Below are 27,033 nucleotides of genomic sequence, written 5' to 3'. Positions count from 1 at the left end.
TATCGCGCCAGTTATGGCGAGCGACGAACGTGATTATCGCGCCAGGCGTTATGGCGAGCGACGAACGTTGATATCGCGCCAAGTGTTATGGCGGGCGACGGCGAGCGTGTGTGAGTGGTTGCTGCCGGTAGATGGAGCCACGACAGCAGAACGAAGGATGCGGTTGTTCAGAACCAGGGTCACCAATGTGCGGGTTGAGGTTCGAACTTGCAACGTTAAGGTTCGTAGCCGAGTAACAAAGCCACTAGACAAAAGTGTACACTCTTCTCCGGAAGTTGTTAACTGGCTTATAATGTTACCACCACAATAGCTACTAACTGGAAATCCGCTACTGGGCATAACACAATCCCGTACGCAGAAAGTATGTCTCGGCTATAGAAGGGAAAGCAGATCAATCCAAAACCATAAAAGTACCCTCAACAGAAGCGAGAACCCACTGACCTATCCATTATCGTTGTTAGTGTTTGCATAGTGCAAGTCCGAACATTATCAATATAAAACAATTTAATATTTAAAAATAATTTGTTGACGGATCATGTTTAAGAAGATTGAAATTAAATATAAACAATATTCCCAGTGAACCAACTTGTTGCCAAAAGTGGCTGGTAAGAAATAAGAGATAAATTCTGGATTGCATATAAGAGGCAGAACTTGTGTTTTTACATCTGGAATGAATATTTGCAAAAACTGTAAATGCAGGACTAATTATTAAAATTTAAAATGTTTAATGCACAAAAAGATTATTTTTTATCATGTGAAAACATATGCTGTTTTGGTTAGGGGGTTTTAAAGCTCGAAATCGCGTAGGCAATGAATAAAGCAGAAATGGCAATTTTCATCATCATCATCTTTTAATCGCATGTATTTTTACCTGCTTTTACCAGTATTGCATTATTATTCTGCATGCTTCTTTGAAAGCAGGTGCGTTTTTAAAAGGTTGACGTAGAACTATGACATCATAGTTGTTATTTCACCTCAACTCCAAAACTTTGTTTGCCAGCTAGAAAAATTGAAAATGAAATACATCTATATCTGTATATATATATATATATATATATATATATATATATATATATATATATATATATATATATATATATATATATATAAAGAGAGAGAGAGAGAGAAAGAGATAGAGACCGACAGAGAAGTCCCGTGATTGTTTCAAACCGGTTTAAACTGGTTAGTGCCTTAAATGAATTAAGACAAATAATGACTTAAAAAATAATAATGTTCTCGCACAATAACTTGCAATTTGTAATCTTAAATTTCATTTTTTTTTTTTTTTTTTTTTTTTTTTTTTTGCAACGTTGGGTAATTTTATGCCTACACTATAGATGACATTTAAGGGAAAAGAATGCAGTAATGTAAATACCACAGAAATAATTATATATCAAATTCATTCAAATAATAATTTAAATATCTTGCCTCCAGCCAACAGATAAACACGACGACGAGGATAAAATTTGTTATGGGGTATATGAACTTTCAATCCACAAATTCCAAAACTGATAAAGTTTTTAAAACTATCAATTAATTATTTTAAAATTGATGAACAGAAATATAAAGAGAGGGTATTTACTATCAGCTGTATACGACCTATTAAGAATGCTCTGAAAATCAAGTGATTGAGCTGTTAAAATGGACTAAAATAGTGATTTTTAAAATTTCCTAATTTGGTAAGTGTTAATCATAGGAGAAAGAGTTTTTATTATTTAAAATGTAATTAAGTCAAGAAGCTTAAGTCTTACAGTTATGACTCAACAGTAATTGTATAAAAATTTCGATTTCATAACTTTTTTTCAATGGCTCAAACAATACATATAATTTTTTTTAAACTGATTAATTCTTTTCTCCAATAAGCATACACCTTCTCCCAGTGGTTTAGAAATTAGCTTTCATTAGTTCATTTATTTTATTTACTATGAGCAACCTGTATATAATTATGGTGAAAATTCCATCATATCATGATGATGTCAAAAGAAATTATTTCGTGTCAATAAAAATTACAACTTTTTTGAATTTATAAATGTAAAAGTATCTTTAAAATATCAAGCATTGATCACAAAAAAGAGGAAAATATTACTGAGCTTGTGAAGTCCCTCGGGGGGGGGGACCTCGAAATGAGGATGAGATGCTTCCGGCATGGTGGTTGGATCTCGCCACCCTGGAGGGTACACTAATAGGTGGGGGATCTGACTCCTCCCATCGATGAGGGGACGTACTTCCTTCGGGGAGGGTTGTACCGTGGCCGGTGACGGCCCTTAGGACTCAACCACAGTTCCCGCCAATTGCTGTTGCGGCGGTCCGGTCATTCAGTTTTATGGTTTAAATCCGTGTGCCTTAGAGCGGGTCGGAGAGTTAGATGGTTGATTTACTGAGCTAGTGAAGTCATGAAATTTATTATCATCTATTAATGAAGAAAACAGCACGACCGTATAAAAATAGATCCTTCATTTTTGAAATGTTGAAGAGCAAATAATTCCTTCTTAAGGAAAGGGATTCATTCACCAATAGCTTTTTTAAAATGCACGAAAGCTCAGGGTCTTGTTTTTTTTTTTTTTTTTTTTTTTTTTTTTTTTTTCATATTTCGTATGTTCTGAATTTAGCAAAGTATACCCTTTGCTTTTTTTCCTCTTAAAAAACTCTAAAGACTTTAGATTGAACATTGCAACGCAATCTAACGAAGATACAATGTTAAGTTGAAAATTTATTGATTTATTTATCAAGTTTTATTCAACTTCATATGCATGATAAATCATAAGTCTTACTTTGTGACGGGTTCCTTAGTTTTGACGGTCGCGATGGCCTGGTGGTAAGGTCCCGCCTTCGGAACCGGAGGGTTTTAGGTTCGTGACCCGATTCCACCGAAGAACAGTCGTGTAAGCGAATCTGGTGCACATTAAATTCATCGGGACCAAACCTTTTCCTGCGGGTGCGGAGAAGGGGTGCCAGGTCAGGTGTCGTCCTCGTCATCTGACCGTGGTTCAAAATTACGAGGTCCATCCCACAACAGCCTTAATGTTGCTTTAAAAAGAAACGGTAATATAACTAAATTAAACCTTAGTTTTCAATCGTCATTAATGTCAAAGTAGGCAGCTGAACAATTTATATAACAAACCAACAAGATGTTTGTATCCAACCAATAGATTAATAAGTAATCGGTTATCTTCGACTACTTGTGCACAAATAAATAATGTATGTTTTTGTGAAATAGAACTCCAGGTCTCTAATACTGAAACGGCAGTTCCACAACCTCAGCAAATATATTTTCTTCCAGTCGATAAATATCGAATAAAGAAAAATTAAAATTTCAAACGTTATAATTATTAATACTATGATATGAATAAATTTTTTGGCAGACGTCGACATTAATTTTTAACGAAAAACATAACTGCATCGGCCGGGAATCGAACCCGGGCCGCCCGCGTGGCAGGCGAGCATTCTACCACTGAACCACCGATGCTTCGAGATAACTTTTTCAATTCTTTTTTAAAACCATAAGCAAAGAATAAGATGGCCGAATTTTAAGATGATTCGTGCGTAACATCTGTTTGTACAGCTGGCTTAAAGATCAGCAACTTACTTGTTGAACTCTTCTCACCTTTGCCCCATACTATAAATGAAGCGTGACTTGTTTTCTTTATGCGATTTATTAGTCCAATGGAGTATTCGAAACGATGTACTTAATTATTTCATCTTACATTAAAAAATATATTTCATCCAATATATATGTAAGTTACACGAGCCATAACTTAGCACCCTCAAATTTTAGAAGGTTCCAAAAGAAATTGTCCGATAAAGCAGGTATAACATATAATTTGAATGGATTTACAAAGGATTTTTATTCCAAACAGCTTAAAGCTTCATGAAGTTAAAATCCAGCACTGCTTTATTCATTGATTTGATTGAAAAGAAATTCGAAACAAATTTTAATCCAGTTAAACATTAGATATAATATCAAGTTCATACAATGCAACGGTATAATCAAAAGTAACTCCAGATATTCCGAGACTTATATTACAAAATTAAATACAAATTTCTAAAGAATTAATATTCTAAAGAGATATAAAGAAATGCTTCAATGCATCTTAAATAGTATTGATTGCTCTTTATAATTTTAAATCTAAATTAATTTGCATTGTTTTAAAGATTTGCTTTCATTTGCTCTTTGATGCAATAGTCTATTCTTGTTGAACGCAGAATTAAGGGAGAGAATCGCATTTTTCTTTCACATTTTTACAAATGAGTTGCTTATTATTAACAACTCGGTAGCATAATTTTACCAAGCATAACTTATTCGTTAAAATTATAAGGGTACTCCTGAGCGATTTTCCTGGAAATTCAAACAAAAAATAAGCAGCGTTTTTGTATTTAAACTTTATCATTTCTATTTATTCAAATTTTAAGAAGATGTTAATGTTGTTAATTTTTTCCGTGGAATATATATATATATTTATAAATATATATATGTATGTGTATATATATATATATATATTACCTCAAGGAATTACCTCTGGAAACGAAGACCAACAACCATACCGGAAATTTCTCATTTAAAATAAACAAATCAAGTTGAAAAATATTGTCGTGCCATGAATGTTTAGGACTAAATTTCAAATTTTCTTTAAATTTTAACAAAAATAAAAAAATAAAAAATTATAATGCAGAGCAGAAATGTATTGTTTATTTCTTTCGTGAGCTAGTTCGATTTACAGTTCTTAACTTTTTTAAGTAAGTATCCCAGGATCCTTGATAAGTTCCAGGTAAGCTGCTTCAATTTTCAATTAGTACTGAAAAATGATATCAGTTCAAATTTATAACTGAAAAATTTCGAAATGAAAATAAAATTTCAGACTAGTAATTTTCTTCTCTTCACAGGTTACTGTTATTGATAAATACAGGGTCATCCAGAACAAATGGGGGGGGGGGCTTACAACAATTTTCATACAGAAAAATAATTTATAGTGCAAGTACAAATTCGACTATGAAAGGCTTATGGAATGCATAATAGTGATAGATAAATAAAATTTTATAAATTTAATACTTAACCCCAAAAAGAATCGGTAATAAGACCCAAAAGGAGTCGCTAAAAATTAATTGTTTAGTAAATTATTAAATTTATGAAGTACGAATTTCTAAAATAAAATAAAAACAACTTATTCTTATTTTTTTCTTATAAACTTTTTAGAAAACTTCTTGATATACCCGATATTACTATGAATTAAAATACTGTCATGTCTGAAAAGTTGTTTAATTATAATGAAAAACTAGAAGACGAAGAAAACCACCGTTAATTTATAGATACTACGTGGCTAGGCAACAGTGTCATATAATTTTCCTACTTCAAAATCATTTTCATCTATTCAATAATTTATTAAATTTTGGAAAAATTAATAAAAATTGCTTTCAATTAAGTGATATTACTGAACAGGTAAAATTTTTAATATTAAAATGGCATGAAATTATTTTTTGTAATTACAGTAGAAAAACGGGAGAAGTTCGGTTAGTTTATAATCAATTTTATATTTGATTAAATTCAGCACTTTGATAGTTCACAATATTTTTTATATTATCATAAATAATAAATGCACAAAGTTTGACTGAATTCTGCTCAGTTGTTTAATAGGATGAATATACAAACATGTAGATATTCAAACTAAAATGGACATTTATGTATATAAAGTATTTTTGTTAATAACCTCCAGATTTAGTTTTTTGGTGGGTTTGTATCTCACGGATTGACGGATAAATCGAGCATATTTCTACTTTTATTATTATGCTAAATCTTGGGGACAATTCTTCTGCAGATAAGATGATATTAGATAGAGCCATCATAATTTTCAGAATAGCAACAAAATTTAGGTACAGTTTAGATAAACAACTTTTAAATGCAAATTTTATTAATTGTGTTTTTAACTTTCTTGAAGAATAAGCTAGTTGGAAAAATTTGATTCCATTAAATTCTTTACAAATCAATTCTTATAAAAAATGACCCTTACGTTACCTTCAACAAGTGCAATGAGGCGTAACCAATCCTGTTTTAGATTGGTGGATATTTTTCAGATACGTATATTCAAAATGATACATATATTGAAGAAATATTCAATTGCGTATTAATCACATTTTAATAAAAAAAAACGTATTTAACAAAGAAAAATATTCTGTTTGCAATATCAGTTATTAGAAATGCTGCACCTTATGCATTTGCACAACTCCCCCCCCCCCCCCCCCTCCGGCAGAAAGCAGATGCAAAAATATTCCCATTATAAAAATGTTAAAAATTGAAATTTCTGTGAAACTTTTAACAATTCGTAAACAAAGAAAAATAAAGCTTGCATCGGCCGGGAATCGAACCCGGGCCGCCCGCGTGGCAGGCGAGCATTCTACCACTGAACCACCGATGCTACAAGAATAAAATTACAAATCGTTTTTAAAACCATAAACAAAGATTAAGATGACCGACTTTTTTTATTTTATCGATCTCGTGCAAAACATCTATTTATTCAGCTTCCTCAAAGATGAGTGATTTAACCTATATAGTTCCTTGATCATTGCCCCATACTTCTGATCGAAGCGTGACTTGTCTTGCTGCTGTGTCTTATTATTTCATTGGAATATTTCAACTGATGCATCCATTTCCTTTCCCTTTTTTTTTTTTCATTTAAAACCAAATATTCAATTTCGTTTCATCAAATTTGGAACCCATATAGAATATCGGATCCACACATGACATCAGCACAGCGAAATTTAACTATAGGATATATTAGTTATAAACTGTAAAATGTAGAACGATTTCATATAAATGGTAATGGGATTTTGTTGATAGTTATAAAGAAGTATTTAAATACTTCTTAAATGCCCTTTCCCTTTTTTAAATGACTCTTCACAATTTTAACTCTAAATAACTTTGCTTCTGTTGTCAATGGCTGTCTGTCGGTTGTCAAAAGAAGGAAGAGTCTTCCCAAAACTTTCCAATAAAGGCTTTGTCCCTCTCCTGTCACATAAAATTGGGGATTTTGAGTAAGGCCTTTAATATTTTGCTTGACAGAGGTGAATGACCGTTACGAAATATACATCTTTGGCATGAATCTAGCATTTTTAATGAATGTATATTTTGGATGGCTTTTTACAAGCCAATTATCATCAAAATTTGACACAAAATTTTAGTTGTAGTCAAAGATAACGTGCCAAATTTCATTGTTTTGAATAATTGCATTCATTAGTTATTGCGGTTACATGCAGGTGGTCAAAACCCCCGGGGGGCATCTCGAAAAGAGGATGAGATGCTTCCGGTATGGTGGTTGGATCTCACCACTCTGGTGGATACATAAATAGGTGGGGGATCTGGCTCCTCCCATCAATGAATTGACGTACTTCCTTCGGGAAGGTTTGTACCGTGGCCGGTGAAGGCCCTTAGGACTCAACCACAGTTCCCTCCAATATTGCTGTTGTGGTGGTCCGGTGATTCAGCATTATTTATATTTATGCCTTTGGGCGGGTCGGAGAGTCAGTGATATGACTATGCATCTACATTTTAGATGTTAAACCTGTATACCAAACTTTATCTATCTAATTCTTTACATTTTATAATTATCGCGTTCACTTGTATTCGGACTGCTTCCTCTAAAGGGATCTCATTGGAAATTTGCTATAAATCTAAAAACGTGGTATAATTAATACATTATAAAATAAATAAAAACCATATACCATTACTCCGGGGGCCCCCTGCTCCTAGTCGATCCGGTCTCCTGCCATACTTGCAATAAAAAGAAACAAAAGATAAAAAGTGACAATAAATATTCTTTACCTGGGGTTCCGATGGTGAGATGAAAATGTAATGAGATGAGGTTAGGGGGCGGGTGGATATAATTAAAAACTTAGAAACTAATATAATATAACAGGTTACCTACCGTAAACACCTTCCCTGAAATGGAATTATAATTTAGACAATACATAATAAATATAAAAATGATATATTTCTAAAACTAACGAAACAAAAATAGCTTTATCACATTCATTCACACCCATGTTAGTTAAATAGCCCGGAGGGCCTTCCTCCTCCTCCACGGCCCACCTTTACCTTATACCTTTATGTTTGCAACTAATAAAATACCAATGTGGTCTTGCCCAGATGTGGGGCTTTTTAAATACTTCCCACCGTTGTGGGTGGAGAACCTGTAAGATCATCCATATGCTCTTTAATTTTATGCTGCCAATTTTATGTATTTTAAGCACTGCCCCTGTTCTGGGCAATGATTGTAGAATTTTTGCCAGTTTTTAATAAATCTGATCCGAGGGCTGGGCTGGCCCGTGGTTTCTTGGCGTGCTGGGCTGGATTTCATCCCCGTTCCTCCCACCAAAGGTTTAACACCCAACTCGGGTAAACCGGGAGGTGCGTGGGCATCAACAAAAAATTTTTATAATTATCGCGTTCACTTGTATTCGGACTACTTCCTCTAAAGGGATCTCATTGGAAATTTGCTATAAATCTAAAAACGTGGTATAAATTTATATACAAAATTTCATTCGTCTAACTCAGGGGTCGGCAACCTGTGGCTCGCGAGCCGTATGCGTCTTTTTTGATGTGAAGTTGCGGCTCTCCAGTTCCATACGAAAAATTAATAATTTATTATCAAAACCCTTAAAAAATAAGAAAATATATTTTTAAGTACCTAATCTCTCAATAGCTTCTATTTACATAATCGTTAATTACAAGTATAAAAGTACTCTCGCGTTCACAGTAAATCCTCTCAACACAAATACAAATGAGATCAACATTGAGCCATTTGGAATGGATGCTGGATCGCTTCAAATGCAATTGCTAGATTTGAAAACCAAAGACTTGTGGAGTGGCAAGTTCACAGAACTCATGAGCAAGTTGCAAGAGTTGGAGGTCCAGAAATGCATGCACATCGCGCAGCACAAGTGGACAGCTCTAAAAGAAATTCCGCCGTCATATTCGACGCATGGAATAGTCTTCCAGAATGCTACAGTGAGGTGAAGAAGTTATACTCTGTTTCACCCTAACTTGGCAGTAGCGTATATTCTAGGCATGCCGAATCGCAGTCGCTGTGAGGGGAACAGGGTTACTTTAAACTATAAAGTTACTAGAAATGCAGATCGCTGGCGGAACTTTATCTCGCGAATTTTTCGCCAAATAGTAAATATTTATTAACTTTATTATATTATCATTTTAAATCAGAGAATTAATTTTTTCCTTATTTTCATTATTTTGTTCAATATTTAAATCATTAAAGTTATTTCATTTCGTTTCATCGTTTCTCAAAAGAAAACCCTAAATCTTTCAATATTCTGTAAAGCGTAGTTCGGTTAATGTTTTTCGAAAAGATATCTGCATCATCGTTCACATCTTTTAAAACTTTATCTAATGTTGGGATCTCATTTCTACGAAAAAATGCATGGATTTTTATAAAGACCTGAATGTTTACCTACTGAGTCTGGTCGCTTCTTTCCAGGGGTACTTAAAGGACTGGATGCCTTTATTTCAGTTTTCATGTTGCACTTTTTGTTGATTTCACTCGTCTTGAAGGTGTGCACAGCGTATTCGGTGATAACACTTTTTCTTTTTCAGACATTTTAGAAGTGAATAGAAATGACGAATCGAATAAATATTCAACATTCAAAACTAATAACTACTAATGTGATTAATAGTATCAAAAATATCAACTGGTAAAAAAGCGAGAATAAAAAAGTACGGAAGATGAGGATAATGGTTGGGAACTAAATGAAGCTGAGTTGGCGGAGACGTAAAAGAAAAGCGCGCCAAATATTTGACCTTGAAGACCGGTTCTAGCCAAAGTGGAATTATGTCAATCGTTTCGTTTTATTCGTTCGCTTTATTTACAAAATACTTAACAGATAAACACTTCTAACTTGAGAATAATTTTAAATACATACTGATAAAAAAAAAGGATTTCTGTAATTTATGATATTATTTGATAAATTTCTGAGCATTTTAACTATTTTAAAGTCGGTATTGATGGGGAACTCTTTCCCAACGCGGAGCGTCACGTTTTCTGCCTTTTACAATACTGCCAAGTTAGGGTGAAACAGAGTAAGCATATGGAGTTCTGACAACCTTCGAGTCGACTTATTCGTGTGAGCAAGCGTTCTCTTGCATGAATATAATAAAAAGTAAATTTAGAAGTCAACTAATATTCGAATAAATATTCAACATTCGAATAAATATTCAACAATAAAAATCTAGAGTCATGCTTGAAACTTAAAACAACAATCTGTAAGCCAGGTTTAATCAAACTTTCAAAAGGCATGAAAAGCCAATGCTCCCATCGATGTCACTGTTTATATTTGTGTTTTTATATGAATAAAGATTATCCCGTATTAGAAGCCGTTTATTCCAAATCAAAAATAAAATAATATCCAAGCAAATACTATAATATGAGATCGAAACATTTTAGTGGCTCTTTAAAAACTAGAAAATTTTGTCAATGGTTGCTTTTGGCTCTTCCGTTTCAATAGGTTGCCGACCCCTGGTCTAACTGAAAGGGGTTTTGAATTATAGTGTACGAAGATAGATAGACACAATGGCAAAAATGTGTTTTTCTGTCTCAGGGAGATTTGAAATGTGGTAATTCGTCAAAATCTTGAGTTCGAATTCTTTTTAAAGATTTTTAAGATTTCTGTATCCTTTTCCCTCAGATTTTAAAAGTTATCTATGTGAACATAGATAATTAGCAGAACTCCGAAGTAGAGGTTGTTGCATATAGTTAGATGTTTTGTGGGAAGTCAGAAAATAATTTTTAATTAAATTTGTTAGTTATTAACAGAGAAACATTATGTGCAGGGTCGACTGATAAGTAAAATTGCAGGTAAGTCCTTTTATATATCTTTTTACATCTGTATTTTTTACACATGAAATAAATTTTTGCATATATTAAATATGGAACTGGTTATTAAATGATTAATGTTTCATGCAGAAAAAGATTTTTATTTATTTATTTGCAATTCATATATACACTATAGATGACAATTAAGAGAATGCAGTAATGCAAAGGCCTCATAAGTAATTCATATTTTAAATGAATTCAAGTAAAAATTTAACTATCCTACCTCCAAGCAGTTGAAGGTAGAAGGAAACATGGACTTTCAGTCATCAACATCCTACAATAATAAAGTTTTTAAAACTGCCAATAATTATTTTAACATATTAATTAGAGTAGATAAACAGAAATACAAAGGCTGAGCTTTATCAGTTGCATACGACCGTTAAGATTTTCCTGAAAACCAGGTGATTCAGCTATTAAAACGGTCTAAAATAGTGATTTTTAAAATTTCTTAACTCAGTCAATTTTAACTGTTTTTATTTAAAAGAAAGTAGCTTCAAAAAATTCAGAGCACTTAAATTTATGACTAATAGAAAAATTTAGATTTCGTAATCTTAACAATACTACTTTCATTGTCTCACATAATATATATATATATATATATATATATATATATATATATATATATATATATATATATATATATATATATATATATATATATATATATATATATATATATATATATATATATATATATATTACAATTTTTTGTGTCGTTTAAACCATTTCTCTTGTAAGCATATGCCTGCTCTTCATGGTTTAGAAATTAGTTTTCATTAGAATGGTCAACCTCTATAAAGTTATGATGAAAATTCTTTTAAATCATGGCGTTATAAAAGGAATTGTTTTCTTGTCAATAAAGATTACAACTTTTATTTGAATTTAGAATCATATAGTTATCTTTAAAATACCAAATGTTAATCGTAAAAAAGAGGCATTATTCAGCTTTTAATTTCGTGAAAATATAGATTTCTATTAATGCTGAAATAGCACGACGATATAAAAATAGATCCTTTATTTTTAAAATGTTGAAGAGCAAATAATTCTTTTCTAAGGAAAGTGATTCATTCGCCGATAGCTTTTTTTAAAATGCATGGAAACTCAGGATCTTGTTTTTCTTTCATATTTCGTATGTTCTGAATTTAGCAAAGTATGCCCTTTTCTTTCTTCCTCTTAAAAATTCAAACGACTTTAGATTCAAAATTACAGCGCAATCTAACGAAGATGCAATGTAGAAAGTGTAAAATTTATTGATTTATTTCTCAAGTTTTATTTAACTTCACAAGCATGATACATCACAAGGCTTACTTTGTGACCGGTTCCTTTGTTTTGAATCGTCTTTAGTTTGAAAGTAGGCTACTGAACCGATGCAACAAATCATCAAGAGGTTTGTCACCCAGACGACAGATTAAATCTGTCCTCAGTTATCATCAAGTATTTGTGAACAAATAATTAATGTGATTTTTGTGGAGTTGAACTTCAGATTTCTAACGTTGAAACAGCGGTTCGACAACTTCGTCAACATGGCATTTTCTTCCGTATCAATAAATAAAGAATAGAGAAAAATTAAATAAATTGTGAACATTATAATTATTAAAGCTATGACATGAATAAAATTTTCAGTGAAAGTCGACATTAATTTGCAAAAATCAATAATTGCATCGGCCGGGAATCGAACCCGGGCCGCCCGCGTGGCAGGCGAGCATTCTACCACTGAACCACCGATGCTTCGATAAAAGCTTTTCGATTTAACTCTAAAACTATAACCAAAGAATAAGATGACCGAATTTTAAGATACTTTGAGAGTAGCATCTGTTTATATAGCTGCCTCAAAGATCAACAACTTACCTCTTGAACTCTTCTCACCTTTGCCCCATACTACCGAGCGAAGCGTGACTTGTTTTGTTGATGGGTTTTATTAATCCAATGATGTATTCTAAACAATGCATCTAATTCATCTTACAATAAAAAATATATCTCATCCCGTATATATAAATTACACATGCTTAGCTTAGTACACTCACTTTCTAGAAGGTTCCATAAAAAATTATCCTAGAGAGCAATATATATACTATATATATAATTCATAACTTAAATGGATTTACAAAGAATCCTTATCTCAAATAGCTTAGGATTTTAAGTTAAAATCAAGCATTACTTTCTTCCTTGATTTGATAGTAAACAATTTCAAAACTCATTTTAATCCACATCGGATTATAAAATACAACATCGGATTATAAAATACAACAGTATAGTCGAAAGTAATCCCAGATTTTCGTAGACATATATTGCAAAATTAAAAACTAATAGGTGCATAAACAGGCGAATATTCTAAAGAGCTATAAAGAAATGCTTAAATGCATCTTAAATATCTGTATATTGAAATTATATATATGTATAATTTCAATATACAGATTGTATTGATATCTGTATAACTATATATAGAAAATTACTCTTTCCGACTTTAATTCTAAATTATTTTAAAACTGTTTTAAGTAATGATTTTTTCAAAATTATCTTCATTTTCTCTTAGACGTTACAGTATTTTTTAAGAATTTGTAATTTGGGAAGAATTAAACACGGAATTGTAATTGAGAATCGGTTTCTACTTTTAACAAACGGGTATCGTATTACTACCAAATGGATAACATAATTTTACCAAAGTAAAACATAATCCGTTTGGAAAAGTTATAAGCGATTTTTAGCGAAATTCAGAAGTAATGGAAATAAAATAGAAAATAAGCATAGATATTTTTGTATTTTAAGTTAAGTGTCATCGCTATTTCGAAGTTTATGAAAGTTTCTGCAATTTTTAAATTGATTTTTTTTTTAGTAGTAACACCGATTGTAAAAAAAAAAGCAAATGGAGAAAATAACTTAAGCCTTTGTATATATTTATTAAAAAACCCTGCAGCAAACCACGAAATATAGCAAAACTCCTAAAGCAATTAGGAACCTCGCCTGGTTAATGCTGTAACTTTTTTTTTGTCTAGTTGGTCATTATTTTAACATGATGTTTATAGAATAACATACTATGTGTCCTATTCTATAAAAGAGGATGTTATCAAAATTTTAATTAAAATTAAGAATTCAGTTTTCTTACCTTAATAACTTCAAGGTATATTATTCCAAAAAAAAAAACATTTTTCAAAAAAATTAAAATTTACAATCAGTTATACTAATATTTTTCTCTACTTTTAACCTTATAACAACGAGTTGGGTATTTTTGGACAACCAAATATAGATTACGTAACAATAGAAATAGTTGGTCTCTAGTCCTCGATAAGTTTTGAAATTAGAAAAGGAAATAGAAGAGGAATTAGTTAGGAATAAAAAGATTTGGATTACTTAGTACTAGCCGCCTTTGGCGACCAGCCGGTTCGCCAATCTTAATGTTAGTTTAAATTTTAATAATTAAATAGGTTGAACCGGAGTTTAACCCCCTTCTTCGCCAAGTTGCGATAACGCACCAAAGCTGGCAATCTTTATTATGCACTATAATTGAACATCTGCTTCTTTGCTTTTGAACATTTCACAAGGCCGTTGTTTGCGATTTTTAAAAATTTCGCCAAGCAGGGGATAAAACTCCGGTCGTACCATTAAATATTTTACGCAATTCCAACTTCAATAGACTCTTCAGCAAAATATTTTAAAACTTCAAATTTTGATAGTCATATAATTCACTCATAATATTATAAAGGCCTTCAGTTATAGCGTGATATGTATCTCTCTAATTTTCTGTTACCCCTCGTAGAAACTATGCTTTAAATTAAAGTGTAAATGATTAATCTGCAATTAATATAATAATATTTTTTACTGAAACAAAGCATTTTTTTTAATAATATGATTACTGATAATAGAGCCACTGAGCGTTTAAACTTTATGGTCACTAAAGGATATCTTTCTTAATTTATGTCATATCTCAAGAATTTGTCAACAAAAATTTCTCAGATTCATCATGAACAGATCGATTCATTAACAATGTTTAATTTTAAATGCATCAAACACTAAGAAAATAAAATGAATCGTTTAAAATAATCGGTCGAAAACAGGTTTAAAAAAAACTACTTAAAAAACGATGTACTTAAAACTATAAGCATATACAAAAAATATATAACTAACATAAATACATTTTACTTACAAAAGCATGCAACTAACCTAAAAATAATTTAAATCGTCCGTTGGTTGTCATGCCAACAATCAGAACAATGTGCATGCGTGGATTTTCTTCGCCAGTTACGTTAACGCAAATGCGTAAATTTTTCTACGCCAGTTGGGGTAACGCTATGCAGATTAGACATTTTTAATTTCCTTTATTCTGTGTTATTTTAATTCAAAAGTACTTCAGAATGAATCTGAAACATGGATTAATTAACAATGTTTAATTTTAAATGCATAAAACATTAAGAAAATAAACAGAATCGTTTGAAATAATCCGTCGAAAAATCTTAAGCCTAGCCTCATTACTGTTGGGAAAAGAAACTGAACCCTTACTCATTTGGCGGTGGGGGAAATGAAAAGATTTTTTTGGCGGGAAAGTTAGTTTTTAATTAATAATTAAAATTCTAATTAAAAATTCAAAAAAGGGACCCCAGGTGCACATTCCCGACCTCCAAGGTATACATGTACCAAATTCGGTAGCTCTAGGTCAAATGGTCTTTTCTGTAGAGCGCCAACACACACACACACACACACATTGAGCTTTATTATAAGTATAGATGAGAGGGTTCCATTTACAATACATATACTTAAAAAGCATCATCTGAACATCATCACTTTATATCATTTGAAAAACGTAGGTGTGAATGAAAGATATAAGAAAATATAAACAATTAATAAGTTCTTACAAATATTTATATGTATATTTTACAGCTACATATTACATAGTATTAATTATTAGATTATGTAATGACGCACATTGTGATGAGGTAAAATGCAATTTTTGCATTATCACTACTATATAGTTAAGAGCAAATTTTAAGATAAAGATTACCTCAAAAAAGTAACCCCCACCCTGTCATAGAGTCCAGAATAAACTGAATGAGTCATGCTAGTACTCTGGCGGGAACTATCGTTGAATCCTAATAACTCTAACTGGTCATTGTACAACTTTTCCTCCCGGTCAGAAATATGTCCTGTCATCGGTATGGCCAACCTCACACCATTGCTTCATCTTACAAAGGAAGCGAAGATACCAGAAGCACCATACCAGAAGTTTTTCATTTAAAATAAAGATAAACAAATCAAATTTATCTTATGCAGGTAAATATTTTCATGCTATGGATGTTTAGGACATAGAGGCTCAAATCTTCTTTAAAGTTTATTAAAAAAAAAAAAAAACACTTGTTAACTGCAGAAATTTTGTAGTTTATTTCCGTCAAGAATCAGTTCGATTAATATAGATCTAAACTTTTAAAGTAAGATTCCTGGCATTGGGAAACGACGTTAGTATGGCATATATTTATTTCTTCCTAATAAGTAGACGTTGCAAGTATATAAGTAGCTTTATAGAATAACAACAATAAAAAGATGATGACACTCAAACTTAAGTAATTATACAGAATTGCTTGCTTACCACAACATCCTTCCAACCATGGTCAACCTCCAGAGGTATGACCAGTTGAATTGGACGGGTAATCTCCTTTCCTTAGACACGAAGAATGCAGGTACGAATTCTTCTGTCCCGTCCACCGATTAATTTCACCACGAGACCTTTTTTCCACATATGTCGTGGTCGTAAATTTTCTTGTAATAGGACCAAGTCTCCTACTCGTATTCGTGGTGATTGCTTTACATTTCGTACTTGATGATATGTACGTAACTCCAAAAGATATTCTTTGGGCCATCTTTTCCAAAATGCAACACCCAGGATCTTTGATAAGGTCTAGGCATGCTTCAATTTTTAATAAAAACTGAAAAATAGTATAAGTTCAAATTCAGAACAGAAAAATTGAGAATTTCGGACTAGTATTTTTTTCTCAATTTACAGATACAGCTATTAGTAAATGCAGGGACAGCCCGAAGAAATGGTGGGAATGGAGAGGCTTTACAAATAATAATTTATTACAAATTAATATTTAATACAATGCACAGAATTCAACTGCTAAGGGCTTATGGTATGCATAGTAAAGATTAAAAAAAAATGTATGCAGTTTACTCTGAATCACACAAGGAACTGATAATAAGGCAGCTAAAAAATAATTGTTTCATAAACTTATTAAATTTAAGTTGTGCGAATTTCTAGAATAAAATTTAAATAAATTATTCCCGCTTTATTTTCTTATCAACTTTATAAAAATTTTCTGATATACCCGGTACTGCTCAGGATTAAAATATTGTCACATCTGAAAAGTTGTTCAATTAAAATGAAGCTAAAAGAGGAAGAAAGCCGCCGTTAATTTATAGATTCTATGTTGCTAGGCAACAGTGTCCACATATTTTCTTACTTCAAAATCGTTTGCATCTATTCAAACATTTATCAAATTTTGGAAACATTAACAAAAACATTGACGAAAATAAAATTATATCATTGGAAAGGTAAAATTTTTGATATTAAGATGGCATAAAATTATTTTCTGTAGTTACTGTAGAAAAACGGAAGAAGTGCGGTTAATTTATAATCAATTTTATATTTGATTAAAGTCAGCACTTTGATAGTTCACAATAATTTTTATATTATCATAAATAACTACTACTAAATGAACAAAGCTTGGCTGAATTCTGCTCAATTGTTTAATAGGAGGTGATAAATATACAAACATGTAGACATTCAAACTTAGTTAAACTGTTATTTATTTATATTAAATGTTTTTGGTAATATCCTTGTGAATTAATTTTTTGGTGGATTCGGATCTCACAGATAAATTGAGTATATTTCAATTTTTAATATAATTTTAAATTTTGGAAATAATTCTTCTGCACATAAACTGATATTTGATAATGCCAACATAATTTTCAGAACACCCAAAAAAATTTAGGTGCAATTTAGATTAATAACTTTTAAATAAAAATTTTATTAATTGTGTTTTTAAGATTCTAGAAAAATGAGCTCGTTGATAAAATTCGATTTCATTAAATCCTCTACAAATCAATTCTTAAAAGAAAAAAAAAAAAATGGCACTTACAATGAAGAGAAGATTTTTTGTAATCAAACAAGCTATCAAGAAGTGCAATGACACTAAATGTATCTAATTCTGTTTTGGATTGATGGATATTATTCAAATATGTATATTAAAATTTATATACATACTTGAAGAAATATTCGAATATATATTATCACATTTAAAAAAAAAAAACATAGTATATAAAAGAATTTTCCGTTTGTAATATCAGTCAGTGGAAGTGCTAGACCTTGTGAGTTCGTACCGCCATTTCTCCCCTTCTCTGGGAGCAGAGGTAAAAATATCCTAATTAAAAAACTACGGTATGAATTGAATTTTCTGCGAAAATAAAAACAGCTCCGTGTAGAATTGAAAAACAAAGCTTGCATCGGCCGGGAATCGAACCCGGGCCGCCCGCGTGGCAGGCGAGCATTCTACCACTGAACCACCGATGCTACGAGTCGAAACTAACAATTTGTTTTTAAAAACAGAGACAAAAAAGTAAGATGGTCCACTTTCAGGAAAAGACCTCTTGTAGAATTTTTATTTATTCAGCTTCTTCAAAGACGAGCGACTTGACCTATTCGGTTCTCTGATCTTTGCCCCGTACCAATGATCGAAGCGTGACTTGTCTTCCTGCAGTGTTTTATTATTTCATTGGAATATTTAAACGGATGCATCCAGTTGTACTTTCTCATTTAAAAACATATATTTAATTTCGTTTAAATCAGTTCGGAAGACATAAATTTAACTCATTTAAGCATCGGTTAGAATATCAGATCCAAACATTTCATCAACACAAAAAAGCTTATTTCCAGCATACATGAGATGCAAATTGAATAATTAAGAACATAATTTATATAAATTATTATGGGATTTTGTTAATATTGATAAGGAAGTATTTAAATATTTCTTAAGTGTCATTTGTTTGTTTTAAATTGCTTTTCATAACTTTATTTCTAAATTACATTGCTTCTTTTGTTAATAGCCGATAAGAAAAAAAGAACGTTTTTTTGTGTCTTTGTTTTTAGTTAGATTCTAAAAGCAATCTAAATAATATTAATTAGCTGAAATTTAACACCGAAGTAAAGATTGCGGCATATTTATATCCTGCTCTGTGTGAAGTTAGAAAAGGATTTGTAGTCAAATATTAGCAATGAAGCTATAAATCAAAAAAGAGTTAACCTCTTCCAATTTCATTGTTACTTTTCATTATTCTCTAGTATGTAAAGAATACAGGAAGTATTACAATCGGCAAAAAATTCTAACACGAGATTTGACGAATCTCCACGTTTCAGACCTTCTTGATTCCGACAAAAGCATTTCTGGTATCATATCTATCAGTCTGTCTATCTGCGCAAAGATAACTCAAAAATGCTTTGAACTAAATGATTTAAATTTGACATATGGAATGAGGACCAAATTTTTAGATTTTTACAAAAGCTTGAATGAAATCTATTCAAAAGAAGTCTGTTTATCTGGCTGTTCGAGTTCAAGTGAACACTGTACCTACAGAACGCAGGAAACAGCTAGGAAATGAAATTTCGTACACAAATTTAGCATCTAAAATATACAGTCGCCACAAGCCAATCTCGGACACCATAGGGAATTATAAAATTATAAAAATGCCACAATATTGTAACTAAAATAAATTTAAAAAAACACGAAAAGGTTTTTTTAACAGTGAATTTATTGTACAAGCTAAAAAACAAACCTAATAGAGCCAATTCATAAATTATAACTAAAAATTTAGACATAAAAAAGTAAATTTGTGAAAAAAATAGTCCGTTAAGTCAATCAATGGTTCATGATATCATAGAACGCTTCAAAACCAATAATCAAGTGGAAAATAAGTCTGAGACAACCCACAAGAAGATTTTCAAAGAAGCAGATGAGCAATATTTAATAAGAAAAGTAAAAGCAAATCCGATCCTTAGTGCACCAAACCTATGTATTATTACTGAAAAGGAAAGTAAAAGGAAAAGGGAAATAAAATTATCCCATCAACAATAAAAAATGTACTCCATAACTCCGATTTGAATGGAAGAAAGTGCAGACAAAAACCTTTCATGAATAAGGAAAATCAGACAAAGACTTAAATTCGCGAGGAACATAAAAACAAGGATTTTTCTTATTAGAAAAATGTTTTATTTGCTGGTGAGAGCAAATTCTACATTTTTTTTATCCGATGGCAAGCCTTACGCCTGTAGGAACTCGAACGATGAATTTTGCACAAAGAATTTGAAAGCAACTGTGAAGCATGATGGTGGATCAGTAATAGTCTGGGGCTCATTTTCAGCTATTGGCCCAGGAATATCGAAATTTTAAAGAAAAATTGGCAACAATGCGTGCTAAAACTTTCTCATGGCAACAAATGGCGATTTTATCAGCACAATGGTCTAAAGCATAAGGCCTATCGAGGTTCATAGTTTTATGCAGAGAGAAAGGATAAGACATTAACTGGTGAATATGCGAGAAATTTCAGGAGACCACCTCCTATTGATTATTTATCCTTTAGAAATAAACATAATTGCAAAATAGATTTCCCATACATTGGTATAATAATGTTCATAGTTTGGAATATTATTTGCAAAATGAGGTATGCGTGATAAAATAAAATATAATAAATTTTTTAAACGCCCTACAGGGCAAGTCCTTTTACCTAGAATTACCGAGTTTGGCATGTAATGCTCTCTAAGAAAAGAATTTTTTTTTTAATTTTGATAAATTTTTTAATTAAATGGGAACAAAATTTTTATGTTTATCTTCAATAATTTTGGGACATATTTTTGCAGCAAAAACTTTAAACTCGCTTTAAAATTTAAAAAACAAATTTTTCAAGGGCAAATAATTTATTCCAATTAAAAAAAATTCTGTGTTTTTAATGAATTTTAAAAAATACTTTCAGATATAATTTACACTAATACTTTTCACTGTTACCGTAACTGTATTTTTATGTTTAATATGAATACGCCATTAACACAACAGTATTTATATTTATATTAAATACATTTTTCGTATGAAACCTATCACTAGGAGTAAATTTTGAAAAGTTAATAAGGATAGATGAAGCAGGCCTGAAACATCATCATGCTTTCCATTTTCCGACTATAAATTTTAACCTCTCGTCACGGCTTTCTCAAATACGGAATCTAGAGCAACTATTGTAATCGTCAAAGAAATTTGAATGCGAGACTTTGAGGAATTTCCATGTTCAAATCTCCATGAATTCGAAAAATACATTTTTGGTATTATATCTGTTTGTTTGTCTATCCGTATCTCTGTGACCATGATGACTCAAAAAAAAAAAAAAAAAAAAAAAAAAAAAAAAAAACGGATGAAATCTAATACAGCTACTTTAGTCAAAATTTGTCAACTTCTATTGAATTTTGAATAAAATCCATTCAGAGGATGTCTGTCTGTCTGGATATTCAAGTTGTAAACTCTATGACTTCCAAACATTAAAAGCTAGACTGATAAATTTTGGCACACAGGTTTTGTTTCTATAATGTAGTTTCTTATCAAATTTTGAATCAAATCTGTCAAAGGATTGACCGCTTGTTAGCCTGTACTCTCGCATGTAGTTAAACACAATGACTGAAATCAATGAGATTCGGTGCATGATCCTATGTCTACAACTATAGTTTCTTGGCAATTTTTCGTTACATTAGGTTGGAAAATACTCACCCAAAATACATATTCGCAAAATATTTCATAAAATTACAAGATAAAAGCAACAAAACAGCTATACACTCAAACATTGCTTAAGGAGCACCTTGCATAATCAGTAATTCCTATAAGGAGCAAAACAAAATGCAAATAAGTATCTCGGTTAACGATCGATGTTTCGAAGAATGAGTAGCGAGGTGACACCATGATATCACATGTTCGTTTGACCTTTATCCGTTTTTGTTGGGCGCAAACTTTAAGAGAACTCTTATATCCACATGGAAGAAGTTTTGGCCGGACAGCGTTATCGAACTTGATTCCGAGAGGTTTGGGCAAGTGCTGTAAAGCCTTAATCGAAGAGAGTTTATCAATGGCCAAGATTTTGCGACTAGATGTGGATAGCAACGATATCGATGAGTTGGTGGAAACACATAATAAAAACCGAAAATCTAGTCAGGAGAGAAAAAAATAAAATAGCTAGCAACAGAGCAACAACTTTCCTGTGAAATAAGGGAGTTGTTGAAAGCATGGGAAATTATTGCATCATGTTTCAAGAAGTATCATTCTGACTCTAGCTATGTGTGCTACAAACTTAATTAATGTTAATGCTGTGTCTCATTTTCGCCAAAATTTGAAGATTAACCAAAGACAAATGTCTTTAAATAATTTTCTTGTAAAAAAGAACACTCATTACAAATAAAAAAATTACATTATTCTAAATTATTTTTAGTATTTTTTTCGGAATGGAACAATTAGTTCACTGTTAAATGATTTTCTATAGGTTTCTATAGTATAGAAAATGGATTTCTATAATATAGAAAATGGATTTCTATAGTATAGAAAATGGATTTCTATAGTATAGAAAATGGATTTCTATAGTATAGAAAAAAAATTGTCTCGTTTAAAGAGTGTTTCGCATTATGAATAAGATTCAGGAACGGATTATGCTTCTCAACCGAGGTTCCATTGTATTTTGTAATTATAATTCATCAGTGCCATGCATTGCATTTGGGATCTTATCCAAGATTCAGAATATAATGCAGGGGAAGAGGTACACGATTTTTAAAGGAGAGGATGCGAGAAAGTTTAATGAGGAAAACTATCGCTGATTTTTAAATCATAGAAAATTGTTTTGAACAAATAAAACAAGTTTTGTTTCTTATTGTAGAAATATTTTTTTTGAGGAAGAAGAAAGTTTTCATTATTTTTCCTTTGTATTTTTTATTTTTTGAAAAAAAAAAAAAAAAAAAAAAACTTCAAAGTTCCATTTCTAACAGTAAAAATAGTTCTTACAAAAAGGAAATTTCATGCCACATTACACATACTGCTACAAAGCAATTAGTCCATCTTTCTTAAGCCTTTTTTTTTTAGTTGCTTCTTTAAATTCTTGTTATTTTCCAACGTTGACATCTTCGTAATTTATATTTTCCCCCCATCTCAACATTAATAGCGCGTGATAAATAAAGAGCCTCGTGATTTGTTGTTCAGAGGAAAATATTACAAAGACATCAGACGATTTTTTTTATACCAAACAGAATAAGCGATGGCAACAAAAAGATTCTCACAGCCAACGAAATTGCTTCATTAATCATTTTGACACTAACATTGCCGCAAACTGGAGATGCTCTGTTCTGTAGATGCATTTTGCCTGAACATTACTGAACACGATTTTGAAGAATCAAAATATTTTTCGTTCTATCAATCATAAAATTGCACTTCATTTCAATTTTTTTATATGATCATTCTTAAATTTTTTAATTGATGTTTATGCAGAAGTAAAAAAAAAAAAAAAGATTGAGTGGGTGCATTTATTAAAGATGTAGGAAGACTATGGATAACATTAAAAAAAATCAGTGTTTTTCAATTGTCTTTTTAAGAAGGTATGACTATCAAAATATCAGTTTAGTTTACTATCACGGCAAATAATATTTTTAATAAAAAACGGAGAAAGAGGTAGTGTTTTTTCGTCCCTTCATAGGATTTAATATTAAAAATAAAAAAATAAGTTACACTATTTTAATACACCATTTTAATAATAGTTGTCTTAGGTAATCTTATTTCAAATTAGCTTTTGTTTTCATTTTAAATTAGTTTTCGCTTTAAATATGCATTGGATATATATGTTTATTTCAAAAATATAATACATCTTGACTGTATCTATCCTAATATTTTATAATCATTCTTTGAATTCTTGTATTTTTCAAAAGAAATCACAATGCGTAAAGAGTAATTAAATTTGTATGAAGAAATACCATTTATGCAATAATTGTTTATATTTACTAAAGGAAAATACTTTTTATTTAATTAAATGTGTCAACATTTAAAATTGACTAATTTTAGCGTTTTGTTCAAACTGACTCCACATTACCAATGAAAAAGATATATACAGCAGACTCCCGATTATCCGCGCCTGCCGCACAAAGTTTTTTTTTTTTTTTTTTGACTGATTTTTTCAAAAAGGTGCAGTTTTACAGTAATGCTTTTGTAATTACATAATACATTACAGTATTAAAACAGTACATATGTATTCATTTTTCTGTGTATCCTTGACGCCTCTCGTAAATACAAAGCACTTTTCTGTTTTCATTAACAAAATGCATTTTAGGTTAGTTTTGAGTGATATACTAAAATATTAAGCGTTAGTTAAACATTTCCTGCTGTTTATTTTATGTTTTATTGTACATAAAACGATTTTTCAAAGTTGGAATGACTGTTTTCTTTTTTGCTATACCCGTTTTTAGCTTTTTTTTCGGATTATCCGCGATTTTTGTTATCCGCGGTGGCCGCGCCACCCAATTCCGCGGATAATCGGGAGTGTACTGTAGATGATATTTCCCTTCCAAGGTTAAGGCGTAAATGTTTTGAGTTACTTTCAGATCTACAGACATTTTTAATAATTTATAAATAAACAACAACAATTCAGATAATTAGTATTCTGCGCGTTCCAACAAAATTTACGGCCTTTTTTATCAACGAAAGAAAAAAAATACGGACCCTGGTTCTACCATGATGGTTAGTGAGTAAATATTAGCACTTTTACAATGATTTAGAAAAAATACGTTAAGCAACAACTTGGCATTGTCAACAGATAAAAAAAAAAATAGTGTCAGATAATTAGAAGCTATACTGAAAATCAATTTGTCTACTTCAGTTACTATATCGACATCCAAACAATGCAACAAAAAAAAAATCAGATGGAAAAAATGAGAGATTTCAGCATACGTTTTGATAAATCCGTTTGCTTGAAAAAGCCATTTTGTCATGTAATTCGATTTCTTTTAACTAAAGCTTCGGTTTAAACATAATTCTGTTTTTTTTTACAAGTTGCGCCACTTCTCTTGTCGTTCTTAGCAGCCTTAATTGTTCTTAAAATTTGTTTAACATTGTTTGCATTATTATATATTACATTGAGAAATTTTGTCTGCATCATTTTTCATTTTCTTTTCTTCCGATTTTAATCTTCATTATAATAAGTAATTTATAAATAAGTAATCTATATACTTATAATAAAGCTCAATTTGTGTGTGTTGGCGCTCTGCAGGCCAGGTCATTTGACATACAGCTATCAAATTTGGTACATGTATACCTGAGAGGTCGGGAATGTGCACCTAGGGTCCCTTTTTTTGAAATTTTAATTAGAATTTTAATTATTAATTAAAAACTAACTTTCCCGCCAAAAAAATCTTCCATTTTCCCCACCGTCAAATGAGTAAGGCTTCAGTTTTTTTTTCTCCCAACAGTAATGAGGCTAGGGTTAACGTTTTTCGGCGGATTATTTCAAACGATTCTGTTTATTTTCTTAAACTTTTATGCATTTAAAATGAAACATTGTTAATTAATCCATGTTTCAGATTCATTCTGAAGTACTTTTGAATTAAAATAACACAGAATAAAGGAAATTAAAAATGTATAATCTGCATAGCGTTACCCCAACTGGGGAAGAAAAATTCACTCATTTGCGTTAACGTAACTGGCGAAGAAAATTCACACATGCACATTGTGTTCTGATTGTTGACATGACAACCAACGGACGATTTAAACTATTTTTAGGTTAGTTGCATGCTTTTGTAAGTAAATTGTATTTATGTTGGTTATATATTTTTTGTATATGCTTATAGTTTTAAGTACATCGTTTTTTTAAGTAGTTTTTTTAAACCTGTTTTCGACCGATTATTTTAAACGATTCATTTTATTTTCTTAGTGTTTAATGCATTTAAAATGAAACATTGTTAATGAATCGATCTGCTCAAGATGAATCTGAAAAAATTTTGTTGACAAATTCTTGAGATATTACATAAATTAAGAAAGATATTCTTTAGTGTCCATAAAGTTTAAACGCTCAGTGACTCTATTATCAGTAATCATATTTAAAAAAATGCTTTGTTTCAGTAAAAAATATTATTATATTAATTGCAGATTAATCATTTCCACTTTGATTTAAAGCATAATTTCTACGAGGGGTAACAGAAAATGAGAGAGATACATATCACGCTATGACTGAAGGCCTTTATAATATTATGAGGGAATTATATGACTATCAAAATTTGAAGTTTTAAAATATTTGCTGAAGAATCTATTAAAGTTGGAATTGCGTAAATTATTTAATGGTACGACCGGAGTTTAACCCCTGCTTGGCGCAATTTTTAAAAATCGCCAACAACGGCCTAGCGAAATGTTCAAAAGCAAAGGAGCAGATGTTCAATTATAGTGCATAATAAAGATTGCCAGCTTTGGCGCGTTATCGCAACTTGGCGAAGAAGGGGGTTAAACTCCGGTTCAAGCTATTTAATTATTAAAATTTAAACGAACATTAAGATTGGCGAACCGGCTGGTCGCCAAAGGCGGCTAGTATTATGATAAAGCAAGAGCTGCTATAATGGGTTTTTTTAGATAAAATTTTGGAAACATGGGCCTTATTTTTTCAACGCATTTGGGCGCAACGCAAATTTTAATTTGGAGTTAACTTCATTTCTGGCTTTATTCACGACCAAGAATTCTAAAATTATTATTTTTTAAATTTACTAAGACAATTGAGAGAGTTTTGTAAGAATATCAAAAGATCTTTATACCCTAGATTGCACAAAAAGGACATTTTCGAGGCTCTCATCTTATATGCAATAAAGTCTGGCATTTGGCTTCGAATTTTTTTTGTACGGTTTTATTTGGTTTTCCTTCAATGTCTCTTCGACGGATATTATAACTTTCAAATTTTTTCCTCTAATTATTCTCTTATTAATCACAATATACAAAGTAAATTCCAAGGTAATACTATCATAATTTTTATATGTGTGGCTTTTCAACTATGTTGCAATGCGTCTTTGCAGCTAAAAAATTATGAAACAGACGGGAAAACACCCGATTTGAAAAGAAATCTAAAACAATTTAAGAAAAAG

At 31.1% G+C, this 27,033-nt stretch overlaps 1 protein-coding gene and 4 non-coding genes across 6 annotated transcripts in view; 1 reads left to right on the top strand and 4 right to left on the bottom strand.

Annotated features, from left to right (window-relative positions):
* LOC129984748 (uncharacterized) overlaps positions 1-27,033 on the top strand; it is a 143,824-nt gene that overhangs the window by 81,971 nt on the left and 34,820 nt on the right. The gene's annotated exons all lie outside the window — the stretch shown is intronic.
* Trnag-gcc (transfer RNA glycine (anticodon GCC)) lies at positions 3,396-3,466 on the bottom strand. The gene has a single exon. It is a non-coding gene; the product is annotated as a tRNA-Gly (tRNA).
* On the bottom strand, positions 6,337-6,407 carry Trnag-gcc (transfer RNA glycine (anticodon GCC)). Its single transcript has one exon. It is a non-coding gene; the product is annotated as a tRNA-Gly (tRNA).
* On the bottom strand, positions 12,529-12,599 carry Trnag-gcc (transfer RNA glycine (anticodon GCC)). The gene has a single exon. It is a non-coding gene; the product is annotated as a tRNA-Gly (tRNA).
* Trnag-gcc (transfer RNA glycine (anticodon GCC)) lies at positions 18,356-18,426 on the bottom strand. Its single transcript has one exon. It is a non-coding gene; the product is annotated as a tRNA-Gly (tRNA).

This window comes from Argiope bruennichi, chromosome 9 (assembly GCF_947563725.1).
Source record: "Argiope bruennichi chromosome 9, qqArgBrue1.1, whole genome shotgun sequence".
Classification (NCBI taxonomy): Eukaryota; Metazoa; Arthropoda; class Arachnida; order Araneae; family Araneidae; genus Argiope; species Argiope bruennichi.
The sequence above is the reverse complement of the archived record's forward strand: the minus strand, read 5'-3'. Positions and strand labels throughout refer to the sequence as shown.